This window comes from Phyllobates terribilis, unplaced genomic scaffold, assembly GCF_046119375.1.
Source record: "Phyllobates terribilis strain yellow unplaced genomic scaffold, ASM4611937v1 Scaffold_14__1_contigs__length_39327217, whole genome shotgun sequence".
Classification (NCBI taxonomy): domain Eukaryota; kingdom Metazoa; phylum Chordata; class Amphibia; order Anura; family Dendrobatidae; genus Phyllobates; species Phyllobates terribilis.
In genome coordinates, this window is record NW_027362774.1 from 28,165,254 (window position 1) to 28,186,033 (window position 20,780).

The following is a 20,780-nucleotide window of genomic DNA, read 5'->3' on the forward strand; positions in this document are numbered from 1 at the left end:
GCTCCTCGATTGAGGACCACAGGGGAGTCACTATGAAGTTTGGCTTTGGAACTGACAGGAGCTGTAATTTTAGGCCCTATTTTATTAGGCCCAGTATCCAGGCACTGCAGGAGATCTTTTCCCAGGCCAGGAGAAAGAGGGATACTCTTCCCCCCACCTGGGAAAAACCTTCATTGGGAAGGCATTCTATTGTCATGGGAGGGACCACTGAACGTAAACCCTCTGCTTTTCTTTTTCCTATCTTCCCACTTACCCTGGTCTCCGGGGGGTCTTCTATGGATACATTTTTTACTCCAAAACGACATTCTACATGAGGGGATAGAGAGGATGGGGAATCGTTTTTTATTATTACCCGCCTTATCGAGTATCATATCATCTAATGTTGGTCCAAACAAAAATTCACGCTCAATCTAGATTTGTTTGAAGGTCTCCCGGCCAACATTGAAGCCAGAGAGCTCGACGGGCCCCGTTTGAGAAAGTTGCAGATCTGGCTGCTAACCGGAGTCGGTGGATGCATCGGACAAAAAAGCAGCAGCCCCTTGCATTAAGGGGATGGTATCTAACACTTTTTCTCTGGATACACTATTCCGGAGCAGAGTTTCTAACTGGTCTAACTATAGCATTAGTGATCAGGCCACGCAGGTTGCTGCTACAGCAGGTTTCAGACCCCCACCAGAGGCTTCCCAGGACCCTTTCAGGAAGGTGTCAGTTTTTTTTATCTAGGGGATCTTTCAATAACGTCATGTCCTCGAAGGGAAGGGTAAATTTTTTTGAAGCTTTGGCAATAGCCACATCTAGCTTCGGGGCTTTCTCCCAAAATGAACACACTGGATCATCAAAGGGGTATTTCCTCTTTGAGAAAGAAAGATTCTCTCTCTCTGGTCTCTTCCATTCTTTCTTAATTAGAGATGGAACTTTCTCATTAAGAGGGAATGACCTATGTTTTTCTGTTCCAGCCCGCCAAACATATCTTGAACTGTTTTCTCTGGACGATGGTCTATCATCACCATAGCCTAGTTAAGGCCATTAGATCTACTATCTGTTTCTTCTACTGGGAAACAATTTAGTCCTCCCCTATCTGCTCAAGATGATGAAGAAGATGAGGATGAATCAGATGAATCCGTATCCCTTTGCTCTCCCTCTTCCGAACTACTAGACCCGGATTCAGAGGATAAATTCTTGGATTTCTTCTGTTTTTTAACCCTATTCTAAAGGTATTCTCTACCTCCGTCTTAATTATAGACCTTAGTTCAGAGGCGAATTTTGGGGTTTCCTCACAAACGGTTTGCTTTATGCATGAATTGCAGAGTTATTTCACACACAAAGCGAGCAGCTCTTCATTGCAGAGTGTACAACTCCTGTGTTTGGTCTTGCTTACGCATTTTACTCCCTGAACAAATGAGAAGAAAGGGGGGCCCTAATTAAAAAAGTGAACTTTCACAAAGATCACTTACCAATCTGACGCAACCTGGGGTACCGGTTTAGAAGGAGGGACCATATCAGATGATGGTTTCCCTCTGGAAGCCAAAAATTCGTCCACCACACTGGAGCTTTTGCTGTGCTGGGTAGATCTGCCAGAACGCCCACAATGAAGGGAAGAATCCTCATGCAGCCGTGTGCCCCGCTGCCTCCACTACTGCGGAATATGATGCTCCTGTGACAGCTCCTCCATGGTTTCCTCCATAGCTACAGGGGACCGCTAGAAACTGCTCAGTGCGCTTCCCTGTGCTTCTTTTAAAGGAGAAGCAGCCTCCAGCATCCCCCCCAGTGCTTTTCCCGGCTTCTGTAGCAGAAATCACTTCCGGTAATTTGAACCCTTCAGGCCGCGTCATCAGGAAGTGCCTCCGGCGCATGCCCACGCATATACAGAGTGGGATGCCTGAAAGCACCACACAAACAGTGTGGTGCGGCAGCTGCGCTCCTTTGCACACCCATGATGGTCTTCTGGACCCAGCGATGGCACTTGAGAACACTGCGCCAGCCGAGGTAGGGGAACCCCGCTGCCTGAATCGGACCCACCTGGAATTATCTTGGTGTGTTCTTTCTTCAGGTACACCCAAAACTGAAGGTTCCCTAAACTAACTGATGGGAGGGAGAGGTACCGCCCTTTTAATCTGTAGGTTTCCTGTTCTTGAAGGGCGGATCTCCTCTCTCCGTGGTGCTGTCATGGGGGAAGGAAAAAAGGGAATAAAACAGACCCATATACCTCAGATGACAAAACTTCCTCCTGAAAAACATTGAAAAGTTCATTGTCTACAGCCAAACCCTCAGATTTAATCGTATCTATTCGAACCCATCAGACAGGGATGACCACTTAGATCATCTTAAAAATACATTTTTAAACCAAGACTTCCACCCCACCACCATTGACGATCAGATCATCACAGTCACAAGGATCCCTATAAGTCAAATACTTCAATATGGATAAAAAAAAAAAGAGGAAAATAATTGTGTACCAAGCCAGGTATGTCACTCGAAGCAAAGATCACCAAGCTACGACTTGCCTACTTTGGACACACGAAGAAAAGGACATTATGGTCAGAAGAATAGAAGGAACAAGGCGAAGAGGAAGACCAGCAACCTGATGGCTTGGTCCCATCGAGATAACGGTAGAGAAGATTCTGGTGGACCAACTAGACTTGCACAGGATCGTCCTTCCATCAAGTCACCATCACTCTATCAGCTAAAGGCTGTTAAATAATAATACATCTTGAACATCTGGTGGTGATCTACAGCCCACCATATCCTATACAAAGATGACCGGCTAATAATAATTTTCAAGACAATCTCCAAAATTAAGAAATACCGTGATCAGAAGCTCAATACCCTCTTATACACCAAGAGGAACTTATCCTTGCAATGTGAAGAGCTGCAAAATCTGCATTCACGTAAAGACCACCGACTGGATACAGATCCCACCGCAATGCAGGACTATAAGATTCCCGGGACATTCACATGTTCCTCTTCCAATGTGGTGTACTTAATTTTGTGCACTATATGTCCTATTGGGGTTTCTATGTTGGAGAAACAGGACAGAAACTGAGAGCAAGGACAGGCATATTAAAAGGCAACTTCAAACCACAAAAACAGCGAAGGGTCTGGGTCTTTGATCCACTCCACACAGGACTATATCAGTCACAAGGATTTATGACTTCCAACAAAATTTGAGAAATCTGCTCCAGAGACAGTGAGGGCATCAGGTCTCCTCTGATCTTACATGAATATTGGAACAATAAAACTTTCCCACCACTTAATATCGCCAATGAAGGATTCATACTCAGAGCTCATTTTATTTTTCTTTTACATGTCCTTTTTATTCTGCAGTTTCTGCTCTTCTTGTGTGGATATTTGGGTTTCTTCAGATACTTTCTTATACCATGAAATCAATATTAGGAATTCACTATAATAGCCATCCCCATGTCAAGAGTTCATTTTGTATTGCATATAAAATCGAAATATCTGAATCCATACGTATGCAAAGTGAACACCACAATGTTCCTCATAAAATCAAAGTTTATTATATATACAAAACAATACATACAAAGCTTTGATAAAACCAAAAGGTGCCTCACACTATGAGGGACGCATAGATAGACCTATGCCTGCTGTATGCACATTATACTCGTTTAGTTTATATTATAAACACTATACTGATAACCTTGTGGAGTATTCCCGATCATACAAAGATGACGTACATTTAGCGTGTTAATATCAATGGAATAAATAAGTGAACTCATAAGTTTTGGGTTCAGCTCATTTTTTGTATTTTAGAAAATGTATCCATGTTATGATCATTGGTGTGTGGATATCACCTGATGAATCGGGGGAGAAACGTGTGTCGGGGGTGGAGGGACACTTGACCTGCCACATATGTTTACTCCTAAATAGGACTTATACATATGTGGTAGGTCACGTGTCCCCCCACCCCAACGCACGTTTCACCTCCGCTTCCTTAGGGAACGTGTTGGTGAGGGGGACATCAGTTTGTTAAAAACATAGTGGTGACCAATGGGGGTGAATAGATCAGTCACATGATATAGGTAGAACATGCTTAGCATTGTACCAGGTGTTTGCGGCGCATGGAGCCCTAAAACCGGACTACTATGGAAACGCATGCTGATGGAATTATGCTAAAGTAACGTGACAGTTAGGTGATCAATAAAATACCATATATAAATACACCATTTTTACGATTAGACAAAAGTAAAATATATGATGTGAAGGTACCCAATAAGGGATTGTAAATGTAAAGAGGTGATGAAAAGCCATTTGCAGTATAAAAATACAAAATAATAAAATATAGCATATGAGATAGAAAAAAGGTGAAGAAATAAGGCGTGGGAACGAAGCGTGCAAGGAATAAAGGTAAGGAAGATAAAAGCCTCAATGTGTCATTAAAACACCCATAATAGGGTATTAATTTCAAAAGGGATAAAATATGATAGCAATTAAGTAAACTACTAAGTGAAATGTGTCAGAAAAACAAAATACTGACTGGGACAAAAAAGTAGGAATTAATCCTACCGGTAATTGAGTTTCCAGGAGTCCATCATGACAGCACCATCAGGAGGTAGTCCTTCATATACTTGATAGGGACAGGAACACACAAGAGGTTTAAAGGCCCTCCTCTATGAACCACCACTGATTTTTGAAGTACCGCACCAGGATGGATGCAACTCTATTTTATTTAGAATCTTTCTACATACGTTATCTTCACATAGCAGACAGGAAATTTAGGGGAGGGAATGTAATGGGTGCTGTTATGATGGACTCTTACTCTAATTACTGGTAGGACTGATTCCTACTTCTAGGACGTCCTTCCTGGCAGCACCATCAGGAGAATACTGTAACATCCCTGGCGGCGTGCTTGCATAGTGCATCACCTCTCACTATGCAAGACCGCAATCTTACCTGTCAGTCCAGCCTACTAACCTTGCTCCAGTTCATGCTGTGTGCATGTCTCTTGACTGACTGCTTAGGGCGGCGGCCCGGTTACTTCCTGATTCTTATAGCTGCTGTGGGCACACCCCTAATGCGTCTCCAGCCTATTGCTGTGAGTCACTGGCTATTTAAACCCCCTCCACCCAGTAGGAGGTGCCTGAGCAACACCTTCACTCAGTTTGTCTTTGCAACTGTATTGCCAGGTCCTGTTATCTCTGACTTCTAGTCTGTTTCCGCCACTCTGAGGGCTGCATTCCCAGACCTGTTATCTCTGACTTCTAGTCTGTTTCCGCTACTCTGGGGGCTGTATTCCAAGGCCTGTTACCTGTGACTTCTAGTCTGTTTCTGCCACTCTGGGGCTGTATTCGCAGGCTCGTTCTTGTATCTCATTGCAGTAGCAGTTCCTGTCTGAACTGTATCCTAGTCTGTTATCTGTTTTTCTCTATGTCTGTACATAGACATAGAGCGTAAAGTGGGGGTACTGTAACATCCCTGGCGGCGTGCTTGCATAGTGCACCAACTCCCACTATGCAAGACCGCAATCTTACCTGTCAGTCCAGCCTACTAACCTTGCTCCAGTTCATGCTGTGTGCATGTCTCTTGACTGTCTGCATACCAGCCGTGCTTGTCAGTGCCCACCTGTCTGCATACCAGCCGTACTTGCCAGTACCCACCTGTCTGCATACCAGCCGTACTTGCCAATACCCACCTGCCTGTATGCCAGTCTAACCTGCCTGTTCCTGCATTCCCTGGTGTGGGTCAACAACTGTGACCGGGGTCTGACCTGGAGTCGCACCTGGTCCCTCTGCTCGGTTTCTCCTTGGTCCACTGAGTCGACTAAGCCGCCGTGCGACCTTGGTCGGATCGGGTTGATACTTAGTTACGCCCCTCCAGGCACTCCTCGGTTCATGGTACAGTGGGATCACTAATCAAGCTCATGCCAGTCAGTCCGGGCGCGAGCGTAACAAATACATTCAGGGTGGGACTATTGCTTGGAGGATTTTCCTTGCAAAGGTCATCTTTTGACCTAACAAAATGGCCAATTTATAATGTCTGCAAAAGGTATTAAGACTTGTCCACGTTGCTGCTCTACAGATTTGGTCCACCGAGGCCCTTGCTCGTTCTGCCCATGATGTAGATACTGCTCTGGTTGAATGGGCCCTGATGTCCGAGGGAGCTCTTCCTTCTGAATAGGTCTGACTGATTACCGACTTAATCCATCTTACTAAGGTCGCTTTTGACGTTTTCTTCCCCGCAAACTGAATGAACAGATTGAAATCTATCCGCCAACTTTTTGTGGCCTCTAGGTATTGGAAGACTGCTGTTCTTACATCTAATGAATGGAATGTGAGTTCCAGACTATCCTTATGGTTCTGAAAAGAGGCAGACAAGAATATCTCTTGGGTCATATGAAAGGTGGTTACCACTTTGTGTAAAAGTGCTGAATATAATCTTAGTATGATACAGTCTCCTAGGATTTTTAGATATGGATCTCTGATGGACAATGCCTTTATCTCTCCTATCCGTTTTGCAATAGTTATGGAACCAGAAAAGATGTTTTTAAAAGGAGAGAGATTATAAAGGGCGGTACCTCTCCCTCGCATCAGTTGGTTTACAGAGCAAGAGAGGACCTCCAGGTTATCACAACAAATATCATCATTATCATGCTTATAAGGAACACCCTGTGTTTACACATAAATATCAAACAAGTGTGCTCACCCACACGTAAAGGGAAGGAATACAAGGGTGCTGTCATGAGCTCTGAGAAATCCCGTTACCGGTAAGTAACTACGTCTTTCTCCTTCCCCCATGACAGCTCCACATAGAGAATTTCAGAGAATTATATGTTAAGGAGGGACCACGGCCTCCAGTACCATTGTCTCAAAGGTGAGATCAGAGCAAGAGGCTAGATCCAGCCGATAATGTTTGTAAAAGGTAGAGGGAGATGACCATGTCGCTGCCTTACATATGTGTTCTATGGAAACATCAGATTTTCCTGCCCAGGAGGTCGCCGCTGCTCTTGTTGAGTGAGCTCTTAATCGCTCTGGGACGGCCTTCCCACTCGATGAGTATGCCAGAGAGATGGCCTCCCTTATCCATCTTGCCAGTGTGCCTTTTGAGGCTTTTAGCCCCTTTTGAGGTCCCAGAAAACACACAAAAAAGAGACCTAGCATTCCTACACCCTTGAATGGCTGCCAGGTACTGGACCAGACACATCACGTCTAATGTTGAGAGATATTTTCCCCCCTTGTTTTTGGGATTAGAGCAAAAAGATGGAAGGATAACTTCCTGGGGTCTGTGGAACAGTGACGCCACTTGGGCACATTGTCAAGCCAGACCCAGCCTATGACCCTATTCTCTAGAATTTGCTTAAAGGGAGGACCTGCTGACAGGGCCTGGATATCGCTAACCTTGCGGGCTGATGTTAATGCCACTAAAAGTGCTGTTTTGAGAGATAAAACCTTTAGAGATGTGCAGTCTAAGGGCTCAAATGGAGGGTTAGTTAAGGCTAAAATAACCAAATTTAAGTCCCAGGGTAGCAATTTTTGACTAGCGATGGGCCTACATCTAGCAGAAGCCTTAATAAACCTAGACACCCAGCTATTTCCTGCCAAATCACGATTGTACAGTGCCCCCAATGCCACAACCCGGACCTTCAGGGTGCTAGGAGCCAAGCCTCACTCTAACCCCTTTTGCAGAAGTTCCAAGATGGCTGCAATAGGAACTCTTTCCTTTAAGCTGGACCTTGAAGTGGAAAGAAACGTTTTCCAGGTTTACCCATAAGCTTTGGTAGTGAGAGGTTTCCTGCTCTGGAGTACTGTAGAAATTTGATTCGGGTGGGGGGACCTCATCCCTCAGGAGTGCCATCTCAAATTCCAGGCTGTCAAGTGTAAATTTGTTACCTGAAGATGACATACCAGTCACAGGGAGAGAAGATCTGGGACCTCCAGGAGCACCCAGGGGTCGGTGATAGACATCATCCTCAGCCAGGGAAACCAAGTCCTCTTTGACCAGAAGGGGGCGATCAGGATTACTTTCGCCCTGTCTTCCCTGATCTTTTTTAGACTGTGATCCCATGGAATCATGAAGGCATCTAGAGCAAAAGGGTTCCCCCCCCCCCCCCACCGTGGTCTATTGAGAAAAACCTGTCTACCTTCTTGTTCTGACTGTTGGCAAAAAGATCTATGACAGGAAGGCCCCACATTTCTACAATTTGGTTGAATATAGACTGCTTCAGTACCCATTCGCCCTGTTTTAACTGGGTCTGGCTCAGGAAATCTGCCTTGTGATTTTCTACTCCCTTTCTGTGGAATGCTGACAGAGACATAAGATATATTTCTGCTATCCGGAAAAAGTAGCCTGCTACCTCCATCAAAGGACGGGAACGAGTTCCTCCCTGGTGGGTCAAATAGGCCACTACCACCAGGTTGTCTGAAAACACTCTCACATGATGACCCTGAAGAGAATCTAAAAATTCTATCATGGCAAATTTTACTGCTAATAGCTCCTTCATGTTTGAGGACACTAACTTTAGCTCCTCTGTCCAAACCCCCTGAGATATTATGTCTTTCAGATGTGCCCCCACCCACCTGGGGCTTTCATCTGTGGTCAGTACCTGAGCAATCCTGCTCACTAATGGAATACCTCTGGTTAGTTTGTTTACCTTCATCCACCAGCCCAGGGAAAGAAAAGCTTTTGGAGACAGATTTAGCGGACCTTCTAAATGCCCTCCTAGAGAAATTTCTGCTCCTAATATGTCCCACTGCAGATGCCTGGTGTGAATTTGGGACCACTGAACTGCCGGAATGCTGGAGGTCATGGAGCCTAGAAGGGACATAGCCTTCCTCGGAGCCATGGAGGGGTGATCTACCGTTCGTGACATCTGACCCATAATTTTTTGTATTTTCTCCTCTGGCAAGTTTTTTTGAGTCTATCGTGAGCCCCAGAAAGTCCTGCACCTTTTTTGGCTCGGTTTAAATAATCAGAATGTCTTGCTCCCTCAGGTGTGCCATTGCTTCCGCAATCAATTTTGTGAACACCCAAGGAGCAACAGTTAGACCAAATGGGAGGGCTGTGTATTGATAGTTTCTGATTTTCCCCTGTACTGAGACCGCTACTCTGAGGAATTTCTGATAGTATGCGCCTATCAAGTCCAGAACGGTCATAAAAACAATCCGGAAACAGAATTTTTACAGTTGTTTTTATTGTCTCCATCTTGAAGGTCTTTAATAAACCTGTTCAGTTTCTTCAAATTTATGATCGTCCTGAAGGATCTATTCGGTTTCTTTACCAGAATCAAATGGGAAGTAAAATCCTTCTTCTCTTCCCTGGAGGGGAACCTCCTGGAGGACAGCCATGTCTACCAGGCCTAAAACCTCTTGTTCTAGGACTAGTTGCTCCTCGATTGAGGACCACAGGGGAGTCACTATGAAGTTTGGCTTTGGAACTGACAGGAACTGTAATTTTAGGCCCTATTTTATTAGGCCCAGTATCCAGGCACGGCAGGAGATCTTTTCCCAGGCCAGGAGAAAGAGGGATACTCTTCCCCCCCACCTGGGAAAAACCTTCATTGGGAAGGCATTCTATTGTCATGGGAGGGACCACTGAACGTAAACCCTCTGCTTTTCTTTTTCCTATCTTCCCACTTACCCTGGTCTCCGGGGGGTCTTCTATGGATACATTTTTTACTCCAAAACGACATTCTACATGAGGGGATAGAGAGGATGGGGAATCGTTTTTTATTATTACCCGCCTTATCGAGTATCATATCATCTAATGTTGGTCCAAACAAAAATTCACGCTCAATCTAGATTTGTTTGAAGGTCTCCCGGCCAACATTGAAGCCAGAGAGCTCGACGGGCCCCGTTTGAGAAAGTTGCAGATCTGGCTGCTAACCGGAGTCGGTGGATGCATCGGACAAAAAAGCAGCAGCCCCTTGCATTAAGGGGATGGTATCTAACACTTTTTCTCTGGATACACTATTCCGGAGCAGAGTTTCTAACTGGTCTAACTATAGCATTAGTGATCAGGCCACGCAGGTTGCTGCTACAGCAGGTTTCAGACCCCCACCAGAGGCTTCCCAGGACCCTTTCAGGAAGGTGTCAGTTTTTTTTATCTAGGGGATCTTTCAATACCGCCATGTCCTCGAAGGGAAGGGTAAATTTTTTTGAAGCTTTGGCAATAGCCACATCTAGCTTCGGGGCTTTCTCCCAGAATGAACACACTGGATCATCAAAGGGGTATTTCCTCTTTGAGAAAGAAAGATTCTCTCTCTCTGGTCTCTTCCATTCTTTCTTAATTAGAGATGGAACTTTTTCATTAAGAGGGAATGACCTATGTTTTTCTGTTCCAGCCCGCCAAACATATCTTGAACTGTTTTCTCTGGACGATGGTCTATCATCACCATAGCCTAGTTAAGGCCATTAGATCTACTATCTGTTTCTTCTACTGGGAAACAATTTAGTCCTCCCCTATCTGCTCAAGATGATGAAGAAGATGAGGATGAATCAGATGAATCCGTATCCCTTTGCTCTCCCTCTTCCGAACTACTAGACCCGGATTCAGAGGATAAATTCTTGGATTTCTTCTGTTTTTTAACCCTATTCTAAAGGTATTCTCTACCTCCGTCTTCATTATAGACCTTAGTTCAGAGGCGAATTTTGGGGTTTCCTCACAAACGGTTTGCTTTATGCATGAATTGCAGAGTTATTTCACACACAAAGCGAGCAGCTCTTCATTGCAGAGTGTACAACTCCTGTGTTTGGTCTTGCTTACGCATTTTACTCCCTGAACAAATGAGAAGAAAGGGGGGCCCTAATTAAAAAAGTGAACTTTCACAGAGATCACTTACCAATCTGACGCAACCTGGGGTACCGGTTTAGAAGGAGGGACCATATCAGATGATGGTTTCCCTCTGGAAGCCAAAAATTCGTCCACCACACTGGAGCTTTTGCTGTGCTGGGTAGATCTGCCAGAACGCCCACAATGAAGGGAAGAATCCTCATGCAGCCGTGTGCCCCGCTGCCTCCACTACTGCGGAATATGATGCTCCTGTGTCAGCTCCTCCATGGTTTCCTCCATAGCTACAGGGGACCGCTAGAAACTGCTCAGTGCGCTTCCCTGTGCTTCTTTTAAAGGAGAAGCAGCCTCCAGCATCCCCCCCAGTGCTTTTCCCGGCTTCTGTAGCGGAAATCACTTCCGGTAATTTGAACCCTTCAGGCCGCGACATCAGGAAGTGCCTCGGGCGCATGCCCACGCATATACAGAGTGGGATGCCTGAAAGCACCACACAAACAGTGTGGTGCGGCAGCTGCGCTCCTTTGCACACCCATGATGGCCTTCTGGACCCAGCGATGGCACTTGAGAACACTGCGCCAGCCGAGGTAGGGGAACCCCGCTGCCTGAATCGGACCCACCTGGAATTATCTTGGTGTGTTCTTTCTTCAGGTACACCCAAAACTGAAGGTTCCCTAAACTAACTGATGGGAGGGAGAGGTACCGCTCTTTTAATCTGTAGGTTTCCTGTTCTTGAAGGGCGGATCTCCTCTCTCCGTGGTGCTGTCATGGGGGAAGGAAAAAAGGGAATAAAACAGACCCATATAGCTCAGATGACAAAACTTCCTCCTGAAAAACATTGAAAAGTTCATTGTCTACAGCCAAACCCTCAGATTTAATCGTATCTATTCCAACCCATCAGACAGGGATGACCACTTAGATCATCTTTAGGCATATTAAAAGGCAACTTCAAACCACAAAAACAGCGAAGGGTCTGGGTCTTTGATCCACTCCACACAGGACTATATCAGTCACAAGGATTTATGACTTCCAACAAAATTTGAGAAATCTGCTCCAGAGACAGTGAGGGCATCAGGTCTCCTCTGATCTTACATGAATATTGGAACAATAAAACTTTCCCACCACTTAATATCGCCAATGAAGGATTCATACTCAGAGCTCATTTTATTTTTCTTTTACATGTCCTTTTTATTCTGCAGTTTCTGCTCTTCTTGTGTGGATATTTGGGTTTCTTCAGATACTTTCTTATACCATGAAATCAATATTAGGAATTCACTATAATAGCCATCCCCATGTCAAGAGTTCATTTTGTATTGCATATAAAATCGAAATATCTGAATCCATACGTATGCAAAGTGAACACCACAATGTTCCTCATAAAATCAAAGTTTATTATATATACAAAACAATACATACAAAGCTTTGATAAAACCAAAAGGTGCCTCACACTATGAGGGACGCATAGATAGACCTATGCCTGCTGTATGCACATTATACTCGTTTAGTTTATATTATAAACACTATACTGATAACCTTGTGGAGTATTCCCGATCATACAAAGATGACGTACATTTAGCGTGTTAATATCAATGGAATAAATAAGTGAACTCATAAGTTTTGGGTTCAGCTCATTTTTTGTATTTTAGAAAATGTATCCATGTTATGATCATTGGTGTGTGGATATCACCTGATGAATCGGGGGAGAAACGTGTGTCGGGGGTGGAGGGACACTTGACCTGCCACATATGTTTACTCCTAAATAGGACTTATACATATGTGGTAGGTCACGTGTCCCCCCACCCCAACGCACGTTTCACCTCCGCTTCCTTAGGGAACGTGTTGGTGAGGGGGACATCAGTTTGTTAAAAACATAGTGGTGACCAATGGGGGTGAATAGATCAGTCACATGATATAGGTAGAACATGCTTAGCATTGTACCAGGTGTTTGCGGCGCATGGAGCCCTAAAACCGGACTACTATGGAAACGCATGCTGATGGAATTATGCTAAAGTAACGTGACAGTTAGGTGATCAATAAAATACCATATATAAATACACCATTTTTACGATTAGACAAAAGTAAAATATATGATGTGAAGGTACCCAACAAGGGATTGTAAATGTAAAGAGGTGATGAAAAGCCATTTGCAGTATAAAAATACAAAATAATAAAATATAGCATATGAGATAGAAAAAAGGTGAAGAAATAAGGCGTGGGAACGAAGCGTGCGAGGAATAAAGGTAAGGAAGATAAAAGCCTCAATGTGTCATTAAAACACCCATAATAGGGTATTAATTTCAAAAGGGATAAAATATGATAGCAATTAAGTAAACTACTAAGTGAAATGTGTCAGAAAAACAAAATACTGACTGGGACAAAAAAGTAGGAATTAATCCTACCGGTAATTGAGTTTCCAGGAGTCCATCATGACAGCACCATCAGGAGGTAGTCCTTCATATACTTGATAGGGACAGGAACACACAAGAGGTTTAAAGGCCCTCCTCTATGAACCACCACTGATTTTTGAAGTACCGCACCAGGATGGATGCAACTCTGTTTTATTTAGAATCTTTCTACATACGTTATCTTCACATAGCAGACAGGAAATTTAGGGGAGGGAATGTAATGGGTGCTGTTATGATGGACTCTTACTCTAATTACTGGTAGGACTGATTCCTACTTCTAGGACGTCCTTCCTGGCATCACCATCAGGAGAATACTGTAACATCCCTGGCGGCGTGCTTGCATAGTGCATCACCTCTCACTATGCAAGACCGCAATCTTACCTGTCAGTCCAGCCTACTAACCTTGCTCCAGTTCATGCTGTGTGCATGTCTCTTGGCTGACTGCTTAGGGCGGCGGCCCGGTTACTTCCTGATTCTTATAGCTGCTGTGGGCGCACCCCTAATGCGTCTCCAGCCTATTGCTGTGAGTCACTGGCTATTTAAACCCCCTCCACCCAGTAGGAGGTGCCTGAGCAACACCTTCACTCAGTTTGTCTTTGCAACTGTATTGCCAGGTCCTGTTATCTCTGACTTCTAGTCTGTTTCCGCCACTCTGAGGGCTGCATTCCCAGACCTGTTATCTCTGACTTCTAGTCTGTTTCCGCTACTCTGGGGGCTGTATTCCAAGGCCTGTTACCTGTGACTTCTAGTCTGTTTCTGCCACTCTGGGGCTGTATTCGCAGGCTCGTTCTTGTATCTCATTGCAGTAGCAGTTCCTGTCTGAACTGTATCCTAGTCTGTTATCTGTTTTTCTCTATGTCTGTACATAGACATAGAGCGTAAAGTGGGGGTACTGTAACATCCCTGGCGGCGTGCTTGCATAGTGCACCAACTCCCACTATGCAAGACCGCAATCTTACCTGTCAGTCCAGCCTACTAACCTTGCTCCAGTTCATGCTGTGTGCATGTCTCTTGACTGTCTGCATACCAGCCGTGCTTGTCAGTGCCCACCTGTCTGCATACCAGCCGTACTTGCCAGTACCCACCTGTCTGCATACCAGCCGTACTTGCCAATACCCACCTGCCTGTATGCCAGTCTAACCTGCCTGTTCCTGCATTCCCTGGTGTGGGTCAACAACTGTGACCGGGGTCTGACCTGGAGTCGCACCTGGTCCCTCTGCTCGGTTCCTCCTTGGTCCACTGAGTCGACTAAGCCGCCGTGCGACCTTGGTCGGATCGGGTTGATACTTAGTTACGCCCCTCCAGGCACTCCTCGGTTCATGGTACAGTGGGATCACTAATCAAGCTCATGCCAGTCAGTCCGGGTGCGAGCGTAACAAATACATTCAGGGTGGGACTATTGCTTGGAGGATTTTCCTTGCAAAGGTCATCTTTTGACCTAACAAAATGGCCAATTTATAATGTCTGCAAAAGGTATTAAGACTTGTCCACGTTGCTGCTCTACAGATTTGGTCCACCGAGGCCCTTGCTCGTTCTGCCCATGATGTAGATACTGCTCTGGTTGAATGGGCCCTGATGTCCGAGGGAGCTCTTCCTTCTGAATAGGTCTGACTGATTACCGACTTAATCCATCTTACTAAGGTCGCTTTTGACGTTTTCTTCCCCGCAAACTGAATGAACAGATTGAAATCTATCCGCCAACTTTTTGTGGCCTCTAGGTATTGGAAGACTGCTGTTCTTACATCTAATGAATGGAATGTGAGTTCCAGACTATCCTTATGGTTCTGAAAAGAGGCAGACAAGAATATCTCTTGGGTCATATGAAAGGTGGTTACCACTTTGTGTAAAAGTGCTGAATATAATCTTAGTATGATACAGTCTCCTAGGATTTTTAGATATGGATCTCTGATGGACAATGCCTTTATCTCTCCTATCCGTTTTGCAATAGTTATGGAACCAGAAAAGATGTTTTTAAAAGGAGAGAGATTATAAAGGGCGGTACCTCTCCCTCGCATCAGTTGGTTTACAGAGCAAGAGAGGACCTCCAGGTTATCACAACAAATATCATCATTATCATGCTTATAAGGAACACCCTGTGTTTACACATAAATATCAAACAAGTGTGCTCACCCACACGTAAAGGGAAGGAATACAAGGGTGCTGTCATGAGCTCTGAGAAATCCCGTTACCGGTAAGTAACTACGTCTTTCTCCTTCCCCCATGACAGCTCCACATAGAGAATTTCAGAGAATTATATGTTAAGGAGGGACCACGGCCTCCAGTACCATTGTCTCAAAGGTGAGATCAGAGCAAGAGGCTAGATCCAGCCGATAATGTTTGTAAAAGGTAGAGGGAGATGACCATGTCGCTGCCTTACATATGTGTTCTATGGAAACATCAGATTTTCCCGCCCAGGAGGTCGCCGCTGCTCTTGTTGAGTGAGCTCTTAATCGCTCTGGGACGGCCTTCCCACTCGATGAGTATGCCAGAGAGATGGCCTCCCTTATCCATCTTGCCAGTGTGCCTTTTGAGGCTTTTAGCCCCTTTTGAGGTCCCAGAAAACACACAAAAAAGAGACCTAGCATTCCTACACCCTTGAATGGCTGCCAGGTACTGGACCAGACACATCACGTCTAATGTTGAGAGATATTTTCCCCCCTTGTTTTTGGGATTAGAGCAAAAAGATGGAAGGATAACTTCCTGGGGTCTGTGGAACAGTGACGCCACTTGGGCACATTGTCAAGCCAGACCCAGCCTATGACCCTATTCTCTAGAATTTGCTTAAAGGGAGGGCCTGCAGACAGGGCCTGGATATCGCTAACCTTGCGGGCTGATGTTAATGCCACTAAAAGTGCTGTTTTGAGAGATAAAACCTTTAGAGATGTGCAGTCTAAGGGCTCAAATGGAGGGTTAGTTAAGGCTAAAATAACCAAATTTAAGTCCCAGGGTGGCAATTTTTGACTAGCGATGGGCCTACATCTAGCAGAAGCCTTAATAAACCTAGACACCCAGCTATTTCCTGCCAAATCACGATTGTACAGTGCCCCCAATGCCACAACCCGGACCTTCAGGGTGCTAGGAGCCAAGCCTCACTCTAACCCCTTTTTCAGAAGTTCCAAGATGGCTGCAATAGGAACTCTTTCCTTTAAGCTGGACCTTGAAGTGGAAAGAAACGTTTTCCAGGTTTACCCATAAGCTTTGGTAGTGAGAGGTTTCCTGCTCTGGAGTGGTGTAGAAATTTGATTCGGGTGGGGGGACCTCATCCCTCAGGAGTGCCATCTCAAATTCCAGGCTGTCAAGTGTAAATTTGTTACCTGAAGATGACATACCAGTCACAGGGAGAGAAGATCTGGGACCTCCAGGAGCACCCAGGGGTCGGTGATAGACATCATCCTCAGCCAGGGAAACCAAGTCCTCTTTGACCAGAAGGGGGCGATCAGGATTACTTTCGCCCTGTCTTCCCTGATCTTTTTTAGACTGTGATCCCATGGAATCATGAAGGCATCTAGAGCAAAAGGGTTCCCCCCCCCCCCACCGTGGTCTATTGAGAAAAACCTGTCTACCTTCTTGTTCTGACTGTTGGCAAAAAGATCTATGACAGGAAGGCCCCACATTTCTACAATTTGGTTGAATATAGACTGCTTCAGTACCCATTCGCCCTGTTTTAACTGGGTCTGGCTCAGGAAATCTGCCTTGTGATTTTCTACTCCCTTTCTGTGGAATGCTGACAGAGACATAAGATATATTTCTGCTATCCGGAAAAAGTGGCCTGCTACCTCCATCAAAGGACGGGAACGAGTTCCTCCCTGGTGGGTCAAATAGGCCACTACCACCAGGTTGTCTGAAAACACTCTCACATGATGACCCTGAAGAGAATCTAAAAATTCTATCATGGCAAATTTTACTGCTAATAGCTCCTTCATGTTTGAGGACACTAACTTTAGCTCCTCTGTCCAAACCCCCTGAGATATTATGTCTTTCAGATGTGCCCCCACCCACCTGGGGCTTTCATCTGTGGTCAGTACCTGAGCAATCCTGCTCACTAATGGAATACCTCTGGTTAGTTTGTTTACCTTCATCCACCAGCCCAGGGAAAGAAAAGCTTTTGGAGACAGATTTAGCGGACCTTCTAAATGCCCTCCTAGAGAAATTTCTGCTCCTAATATGTCCCACTGCAGATGCCTGGTGTGAATTTGGGACCACTGAACTGCCGGAATGCTGGAGGTCATGGAGCCTAGAAGGGACATAGCCTTCCTCGGAGCCATGGAGGGGTGATCTACCGTTCGTGACATCTGACCCATAATTTTTTGTATTTTCTCCTCTGGCAAGTTTTTTTGAGTCTATCGTGAGCCCCAGAAAGTCCTGCACCTTTTTTGGCTCGGTTTAAATAATCAGAATGTCTTGCTCCCTCAGGTGTGCCATTGCTTCCGCAATCAATTTTGTGAACACCCAAGGAGCAACAGTTAGACCAAATGGGAGGGCTGTGTATTGATAGTTTCTGATTTTCCCCTGTACTGAGACCGCTACTCTGAGGAATTTCTGATAGTATGCGTCTATCAAGTCCAGAACGGTCATAAAAACAATCCGGAAACAGAATTTTTACAGTTGTTTTTATTGTCTCCATCTTGAAGGTCTTTAATAAACCTGTTCAGTTTCTTCAAATTTATGATCGTCCTGAAGGATCTATTCGGTTTCTTTACCAGAATCAAATGGGAAGTAAAATCCTTCTTCTCTTCCCTGGAGGGGAACCTCCTGGAGGACAGCCATGTCTACCAGGCCTAAAACCTCTTGTTCTAGGACTAGTTGCTCCTCGATTGAGGACCACAGGGGAGTCACTATGAAGTTTGGCTTTGGAACTGACAGGAGCTGTAATTTTAGGCCCTATTTTATTAGGCCCAGTATCCAGGCACTGCAGGAGATCTTTTCCCAGGCCAGGAGAAAGAGGGATACTCTTCCCCCCACCTGGGAAAAACCTTCATTGGGAAGGCATTCTATTGTCATGGGAGGGACCACTGAACGTAAACCCTCTGCTTTTCTTTTTCCTATCTTCCCACTTACCCTGGTCTCCGGGGGGTCTTCTATGGATACATTTTTTACTCCAAAACGACATTCTACATGAGGGGATAGAGAGGATGGGGAATCGTTTTTTATTATTACCCGCCTTATCGAGTATCATATCATCTAATGTTGGTCCAAACAAAAATTCACGCTCAATCTAGATTTGTTTGAAGGTCTCCCGGCCAACATTGAAGCCAGAGAGCTCGACGGGCCCCGTTTGAGAAAGTTGCAGATCTGGCTGCTAACCGGAGTCGGTGGATGCATCGGACAAAAAAGCAGCAGCCCCTTGCATTAAGGGGATGGTATCTAACACTTTTTCTCTGGATACACTATTCCGGAGCAGAGTTTCTAACTGGTCTAACTATAGCATTAGTGATCAGGCCACGCAGGTTGCTGCTACAGCAGGTTTCAGACCCCCACCAGAGGCTTCCCAGGACCCTTTCAGGAAGGTGTCAGTTTTTTTTATCTAGGGGATCTTTCAATAACGTCATGTCCTCGAAGGGAAGGGTAAATTTTTTTGAAGCTTTGGCAATAGCCACATCTAGCTTCGGGGCTTTCTCCCAAAATGAACACACTGGATCATCAAAGGGGTATTTCCTCTTTGAGAAAGAAAGATTCTCTCTCTCTGGTCTCTTCCATTCTTTCTTAATTAGAGATGGAACTTTCTCATTAAGAGGGAATGACCTATGTTTTTCTGTTCCAGCCCGCCAAACATATCTTGAACTGTTTTCTCTGGACGATGGTCTATCATCACCATAGCCTAGTTAAGGCCATTAGATCTACTATCTGTTTCTTCTACTGGGAAACAATTTAGTCCTCCCCTATCTGCTCAAGATGATGAAGAAGATGAGGATGAATCAGATGAATCCGTATCCCTTTGCTCTCCCTCTTCCGAACTACTAGACCCGGATTCAGAGGATAAATTCTTGGATTTCTTCTGTTTTTTAACCCTATTCTAAAGGTATTCTCTACCTCCGTCTTAATTATAGACCTTAGTTCAGAGGCGAATTTTGGGGTTTCCTCACAAACGGTTTGCTTTATGCATGAATTGCAGAGTTATTTCACACACAAAGCGAGCAGCTCTTCATTGCAGAGTGTACAACTCCTGTGTTTGGTCTTGCTTACGCATTTTACTCCCTGAACAAATGAGAAGAAAGGGGGGCCCTAATTAAAAAAGTGAACTTTCACAAAGATCACTTACCAATCTGACGCAACCTGGGGTACCGGTTTAGAAGGAGGGACCATATCAGATGATGGTTTCCCTCTGGAAGCCAAAAATTCGTCCACCACACTGGAGCTTTTGCTGTGCTGGGTAGATCTGCCAGAACGCCCACAATGAAGGGAAGAATCCTCATGCAGCCGTGTGCCCCGCTGCCTCCACTACTGCGGAATATGATGCTCCTGTGACAGCTCCTCCATGGTTTCCTCCATAGCTACAGGGGACCGCTAGAAACTGCTCAGTGCGCTTCCCTGTGCTTCTTTTAAAGGAGAAGCAGCCTCCAGCATCCCCCCCAGTGCTTTTCCCGGCTTCTGTAGCAGAAATCACTTCCGGTAATTTGAACCCTTCAGGCCGCGTCATCAGGAAGTGCCTCCGGCGCATGCCCACGCATATACAGAGTGGGATGCCTGAAAGCACCACACAAACAGTGTGGTGCGGCAGCTGCGCTCCTTTGCACACCCATGATGGTCTTCTGGACCCAGCGATGGCACTTGAGAACACTGCGCCAGCCGAGGTAGGGGAACCCCGCTGCCTGAATCGGACCCACCTGGAATTATCTTGGTGTGTTCTTTCTTCAGGTACACCCAAAACTGAAGGTTCCCTAAACTAACTGATGGGAGGGAGAGGTACCGCCCTTTTAATCTGTAGGTTTCCTGTTCTTGAAGGGCGGATCTCCTCTCTCCGTGGTGCTGTCATGGGGGAAGGAAAAAAGGGAATAAAACAGACCCATATACCTCAGATGACAAAACTTCCTCCTGAAAAACATTGAAAAGTTCATTGTCTACAGCCAAACCCTCAGATTTAATCGTATCTATTCGAACCCATCAGACAGGGATGACCACTTAGATCATCTTAAAAATACATTTTTAAACCAAGGCTTCCACCCCACCACCATTGACGATCAGATCATCACAGTCACAAGGATCCCTATAAGTCAAATACTTCAATATGGATAAAAAAAAAAAGAGGAAAATAATTGTGTACCAAGCCAGGTATGTCACTCGAAGCAAAGATCACCAAGCTACGACTTGCCTACTTTGGACACACGAAGAAAAGGACATTATGGTCAGAAGAATAGAAGGAACAAGGCGAAGAGGAAGACCAGCAACCTGATGGCTTGGTCCCATCGAGATAACGGTAGAGAAGATTCTGGTGGACCAACTAGACTTGCACAGGATCGTCCTTCCATCAAGTCACCATCACTCTATCAGCTAAAGGCTGTTAAATAATAATACATCTTGAACATCTGGTGGTGATCTACAGCCCACCATATCCTATACAAAGATGACCGGCTAATAATAATTTTCAAGACAATCTCCAAAATTAAGAAATACCGTGATCAGAAGCTCAATACCCTCTTA